The sequence below is a fragment of the Echinops telfairi genome, unplaced genomic scaffold (assembly GCF_000313985.2).
Source record: "Echinops telfairi isolate 266 unplaced genomic scaffold, ASM31398v2 ScPeMD7_8;HRSCAF=38, whole genome shotgun sequence".
Classification (NCBI taxonomy): Eukaryota; Metazoa; Chordata; class Mammalia; order Afrosoricida; family Tenrecidae; genus Echinops; species Echinops telfairi.
The window spans coordinates 18,155,281-18,162,131 of record NW_022103905.1 but is presented as its reverse complement, the minus strand read 5'-3'; positions in this window follow the sequence as shown (position 1 = coordinate 18,162,131).

The window sequence follows — 6,851 nt, the reverse complement described above, 5'->3', positions numbered from 1 at the left end:
CCACATTTGCTTATGCACCCATTTGTCTTTAGTAATTATGTCAGGGAAGGTGAGCATCACAGAATGTCGGGTTATTAGAACAAAATGTTCTTGCGTTGAGGGAGTACTTGAGTGGAGGCCCAATGTCAGTCTGCTGCCTTAATACTTAACAAATAAATATATTGTGGTAGTTACATAATCATGTCAATTTGGGACTTGAGAGGATTATGTGTAAAGGGGTGGAGTCTGGCCTGTCAATCATGATATAACCGTTAAGGCCTCTGTGTGGGCGTGGCCTTCTCCTGAGAATTCTGGGAACTCCTATATTTCCTCCTTGGAGACAGGAGACACACTCTCTCTCAGCTCACTCCCTTGGAGACACTTTACTGACTAGACACATGGTACTATGCTGACAGCCCCCATGCCCTGGGAACTGGAGAAGCCACATGGAGACCCCTGCCAGCGCTGAGATGCTTATAATGCCTCTGGATCCAAAGATTTTCTACCCACTGGCCTGTGATCATCCTGCATTTGGCATCATTGCATATTTTTTGTGAGTCTGAAGAGGACTTTGTAGAGTGGTATTGAACATATGGGCTAATATCAGACTTATGGGCTTGGACTGGACTGGGTTGGGATGCTTTCTTAATGTACAATTAGCCTTTATATAAAACTCTCTCTTATACACATATGAGTTTCTATGGATTTTTTCTCTAGTTTACCCAGACTAACACATACATGTACATAGATCTATTTTCCCTATTGCTATATAAAAATATATTTACATATGTATGTGCCTGTATTTAGACTTCTGTAAATTCCTTTGCTTCCTAGTTCTCTCCTCTATTTCCTTTCATGTTCCTCTTGTCCCACTGTCATGTCCAGCCTTCATTTGGTAATTTTGCTTGGCTATGTTGCCTTTGATCAAGTCCCACCAGGCATCCCATGCCCTCCTTGCCATCAATTTTAGATCACTTGTTGTTCCCTTGTCCCTGGGTTTGTTAGCATCCTCCTTTCTTTCCCCAACCTCTCTCTCCTGTGTCCCCCAGAACTATCAGTCCCGTTATTTTCTCTGGATTATCTGCTCATTTTATTTAGATAGAAATGCAGAGACAATCATAAGTGCAAAAATAAGACAAAGCAAAATATAACAACAAAACAAAACAAAACAACAACAACAGCAACAACAACAAAAAAGCCTATAAATAGTCCCAGGTCTGTCTACTGACCTTTATGAGTGTTTTCCAGTGGAGTCTGATGGGGTGCCACGCCCTGGCCCCAAACTCTATTTCTGATATTCCTCAGGGACTTCATTGCTTTGCTCCTCTTGCTGCTCTGTTGCACACCCCTAGTGTTTCGCCCTGGTGGGGTGGGGTCAGAATGCGCACAATTCCTGCATTGTCTCTCCAGTGTTGTCCCTCATAGCACTATGGGTCAGTAAGGGGTGGCATGACTATGGTGGGTCTGGCCCTATGGTCCTCTCTGCATTGGCTGCTCCCAGCTGGAATATCATACTCGGGGCTTGGTGGGCCAGGGTGTGTGCCAATCTCTCTCCTTCTCTCTTTGTTTGCTCCTGATCAGAAGCCCCCCTCTCCCTGAGCTGTAGCTTCCATTCTGTCCTCTGAAGTGCATTCTTCTGGGGCTGGGTGGAGTGGGGAGTGGTCCAAGTTGGGACTGGGGCTGTCCCGTCCCCTGAAGACCTCTCTGCTGGTCTTCCGCTTCATTCTGGTACGTTGCATTCACGCCTTGGCATGAGATTCCATTTTATTAAGTCACTCTTTCTCCCTCTCTCAGTACCCTAGTATATATTTTTACTGAGATGGGTTAGTATAAGTGATAGACTAGTAGCATCGTAGCAATAAGACTTAATTCAGAATTAGAAATAACATTTGCCTTGTGTGTTGTAATTGTTGATGATGTGCAGTTTATATAACCGGTGTCACTTGGACCCATAGCAAACAAATGAACAGTCATCCCTGATTCCATTGGACAGATGAGGACACTGGCCTCATCTGTCAAATGGAGAAGCTGTATCCTGTCTACAGCCACTGTCACAGCTCAGTGAAGGTGATCTCTCGACCTTGTCCCGTCCCTTTAAATTCTTCTCACGTGGTGCAGTGGCAAGAGCTTGGGTCTCAATCAGGGCTTCTCACTGTCACTGTCACTGTGTCCACCCTGCCTCATCGTCACCGCAGAGGGCACGGTAGAATTGCCCCTGTGAGTTTCAAGGCTGTAACTGTTTATGGGAGTAGAAAGTCTTTTTTACTCTCATAGAGCCCTGGGGGTTTCAAATTAGGGTCCTTGAAGATCGCAGCCGAACGCATAACCACTATGCCACCAGGGTTCTTTAAGAATGGCTGAGGACCAGGTCATCTGACTCATGGATGAAATTTCATATCCCCGCTCTGGATATTCTGAAGCAGAATCTATAGTTTAATAAGAGCCCCCAGGTGATTCTTATGTACCTATGAGACTATATATAAGAATATATGATGTATCTCTAAGAATCTTCAGAGGGTTTTGTCAAAATGTACGTTCTGATCTGGCATTTCTGGGGTGAAAAGACAAGTTCTCAGCCAGGGTTTAAATGGAAACAAACCGATTCTAAGTTCAGGTTTCAAATTGGGGCACCTGGTTTTACTTACCAGGTTTCTCACCTTGAATATTAAGGCACGAATCGGCCAGAAAACTCCAAACTCATTGCCGTCTTTGAGTTGGTTCTAACATAGAGAGACTCTATAGGACAGAATAGAACTACCCCTGTGGATTTCTGAGGCTATAAACCTTTGTGGGAGCAGAAAGCCTCATCTTTCTCCTGGGGAGCAGCTGATGGGTTTGAACCACCCACCTTGATTTTAGCAGTCCAGTGTGTAACCTTCTAAACTCCTAAGTCTCCTGAAGTGGGAAGAGAGAGACAAATGTACCCAAAGTATGTGAATGGGGTATGTGGGACCTTCTTGGATGTGTTCTGGAGAGAAGCCCGATCCTCAGACTGATCCCTGAGCCTGTCTGGTTGATGACAGAGGTACAACATTGGCAGGTGGGAAGGGGTGGACTTCATGTCTCCAAGCCTACTACTCATGTGTTTGTTTAATCTCAGCGGAGCCTTGACTTAAATTGAAATCAGTGGCCCAAACTTCCTTGTATTGTGTTTGGAACAATGGCCTTTCTAGCATCGAATTTCCTAGAGCATAGTTCTCCACGAAGATCCCTCTGAAGAGCCACCTGAAAGAGAGGTCACAGGTTTGTTTGTACTGGGTTTGCATCAATGTGCGTACGTGTAACTTACTGTAGTCTTCCTCTGTCCAGACACACTAATCAACTCTCCTGGACTGGTTTTCATTTCAGGTGATTTCTCACTCCAGGTGGTAGAGGGCACCGGAAGGCTCAGTGTGGTGAGTCAGGCTATGCCCGGCCTCCCTCATCCTGCTCTAAGTGGCCACAGCAGGTCTGGGTTGGCCATGAGTTGGCTGGGCAGGCTTGGCCAACTCCCCCAACCTCTCTAGCGTTAGTTTCCTGGTATGGACCAATAGTTCTCCCCTGGAAAGATAAAGACGTTTTTGCTTATTCAATATGTGTGTAAACCTTTTACAAACACTTCGGCTGTGCTGGGTTTGAAGGTGGCTTCACATATTGCACAGTAGAACTTCTCCAGGGAGCTCACACGTAAGAAGCATTGTGAGGACGGCGCAGGCGCGGGCGCAGGCGCAGGCAGTGCGCGCTCTGTTGTACAGAGTCGCTATGCATCGGAAGCAACTCGAGGACACCTGACAACAACATTACGGGTCTTCTTGGTTATGATCCTTCCAGAAGCAGAGCACCAGGCTGCTGTTCTGCAGTGCCATTTGGTGGGCTTGAACTGGACGTGCTGGGTCATCATGAATCACAACCAACTCAATGGCCCTGGGAAAGCATCTTCGTATTGGTCAGGCCTGAGCCGCAGGCTCACGCTGGGACTCGGGGGAGAGACCATTGCATCTAAGACATAATGGGAAGGGCTGGTTCCTAAAAAGCATAATATTAAACACAGGGGTGTCGGCAGTGGTAAAGGAATTCTAAGCAGGCAAACAAGCAACTGGTGCGATGCCTTCTGCATCATTCCTTTTTCTAGGGCAGGGGCTCTCAACCCCTTCACGACTGAATTACGTTCTGCTTTGAATTCTGGTTGATATCATGTGCTTTCAGTCATGGAAGGCATGCTGAAATCAAGGGGAAACATTTCTTTGAGATAATGCAGATTTTGATGCAATTATGTGTTCTACGTAACCCTCCAATGGGCTTGTAGGAGTGATGTGGTGAGCCCTGACTGGTGGAGTGACCCCTGTTTCTTCAGTTTCGCCCTTGTACAGGTCCCCTCCAGGTGGCTACGGGACCCTGGTGGCACAGTGGTTACTGGTTGGGCTGCTCACCACGAGGTCAGTGGTTTGAAACCCCCAACTACTCCTCAGCAGAAAGACATCCTTCTCATTCCCAGTCTGAAGGCCACAGGAGCGGTTCTACCCTGTGCTGGGAGGTTGCTATGAGTAGGGATTCACTCAATGGCAATGAGGGTTCTGTTGTTTGTTTGTTTGTTTGTTTCTTTTCTTTTCCAGATGGCTGCACAGACTACAACTGGGACAGCAGCATCCCCAGCAACTTGAGAGTCTGAAAATGGTGGTGGTCGTTAAAGGTCCTACAGATCGTGAGGGCGTTAAACTTCAGCAAAATAAAAACCCGATGGGAATTTTATTGAAAATACAGATTCCTGGGCCTTAAGGCCTGGTGATACAATGCTGAAGTGCTCAGCTGCTAATCTTAAAGGCTGGCAGTTTGCACCCACCCAGTGGCGCCGTGGGAGAAAGCCCTGGCAATTGCCCCCTGTGAGGATCACAGCCATAAAAGCCCAGCGGCGCCGTCCCCCCCACTCTGTTACATGTTGTTTTCAGTCTGAACCAACCAGCGCACACAACAACTGCACATACTCAGGCATTGCCCTGAAATCTGCCCCATTGGGAGAAACCCAAGCAAGTGGGTGGCCTCACATACCTATTTTGAAAAATGAGGGCAATTGAAAAAGATGTTCCTAGTAGTTCCCAATCTTGGCTACAGACCGAAAATTACCCAAGATGTTTTCAGAATCAGATGCCTGGGCACTAGCTGGCACCTACTGAAGCGACATTTGCAGGAGTGAGGTTGGTGCTTTTAGCATGCAAACCCCCCTCCCTACTTTGAGCTCTGGCCCTATTTGGATGCAACCCCACTTGAACACAGCAAGGTTCAGTAATCCATAAACAACGGCGATAGACTAATCAGGATTTTCCCCTTTGTGAAAGACCAGGCCACCTTCGATGAACAAATGAAGTCTCACCTTGCAGGTCTGCTAACATAACTTGTTTTCTCACAGGTGTTCCCATTGTATAGCTCGGCAAACGGATACTTTTCGTAGTTTGTTGTGTATAGTTCCTTGCTCAAATTCCTGTGATTTGTTTTGGTTTATTCATCTACTTAGCAAATATTGTCCCTGTACTTCCTGTGTACCAGAACAGTTCTGAAAACTTGGAATGGTTCTAAGCCCAAATACCTCTGGCCCCACAGAGCCTGTATTCTAGAAGGGGAAATGGGAAATGACAACACACATTTTTAAAAGGTAGTTAGATGTACAATTAGTTCTTATGTGTGGTCCTCATGAAACGATCACTGAAGATACGGGTGCTACAGCAAAATGTGGTGAAGAAATCAGATGATGCCCAGCTATAAGAAAGAAGCATCCGTCTGAGGTCTTAAAGACTTATCTTAAAGCAAACAACCATCTAAGGGAGGTGTCAACTTAGTTGACAGGGGAGGAGCACACGCACCTCTGATCCAAGGATTGTTGATGATTAAATTCATTATCCGAAGAGCGAACTGTATTAGAGCCTCAATTCTGAGCACCCAGCTTGCAGAAGGCTATGGATGACAGTGAAAGTCCAAAATCCATTTGCAGGGTCCCCACGTGGTTTGAGCCTCCATCGAATCTCCCCTGACTGTTGACTAGGGATATGAATAGTGTTGCCTTCAGACAAAGTGCATTGGAAAGTGGATTACCTATGCCCCCATGGCTAGCCCAGTGAGGGGCAATCTCCCTAGGACAGTGGCTCTCAACCTTCCTAGTGCCCAGACCCTCTAATACAGTTCCTTATGTTGTGGTGACCCCCAATCATACAATTCTTTTCGTTGCTACTTCATAACTGTCATTTTGCTACTGTGATGAATCGTGATGTAAATATCTGATGTGCAGCATGTATTTTCAATGTTACAAATTGAACATAATTAAAGCATAGTGATGAATCACAAAACAATATGTAATTATATATGGCAAAATATTGATTTCTAATGACAAATAAATGAAATGTTGTCTTGAAGCATGGTGTAGCATGGGTAACAGTCTTCACACTGGGTACTCGTAGGTGGGCGTATCTGCATGTGGGTGGACCTACCTGGAGACAGAAAGAGGAGCGGTGTCTTGCTTCCTAAGACTAATAGAAATATGTGTTTTCCCGTGGTCTTAGGCGACCCCCGTGAAAGGGTCATTCGACCCCCCCAAAGGGGTCGCAACCCACAGGTGAGAACCGTTTCCCTTCGGGCTTTCTTGGGTGTGGCCTTCATGTAGACCAGCAAACAGGTTTGCATAGTCAGGAGTTGTGTTTTGACTGCCTCAGGGAATCCCCTGGACCAATCAACATAAGCTCCTTTGCTTCACATAATGTTTGCATCCCAATCATGGTCCCATTTCCACTTTGGTAATCCTACCATTTCTACATGACCGTTTTCTCTGACCTTTCGTGTCCTTTTTAAAACTATGTATTGTATAGTTGGGAGTCACCACAACATAAGGAATTGGATTAAAGGGTCTC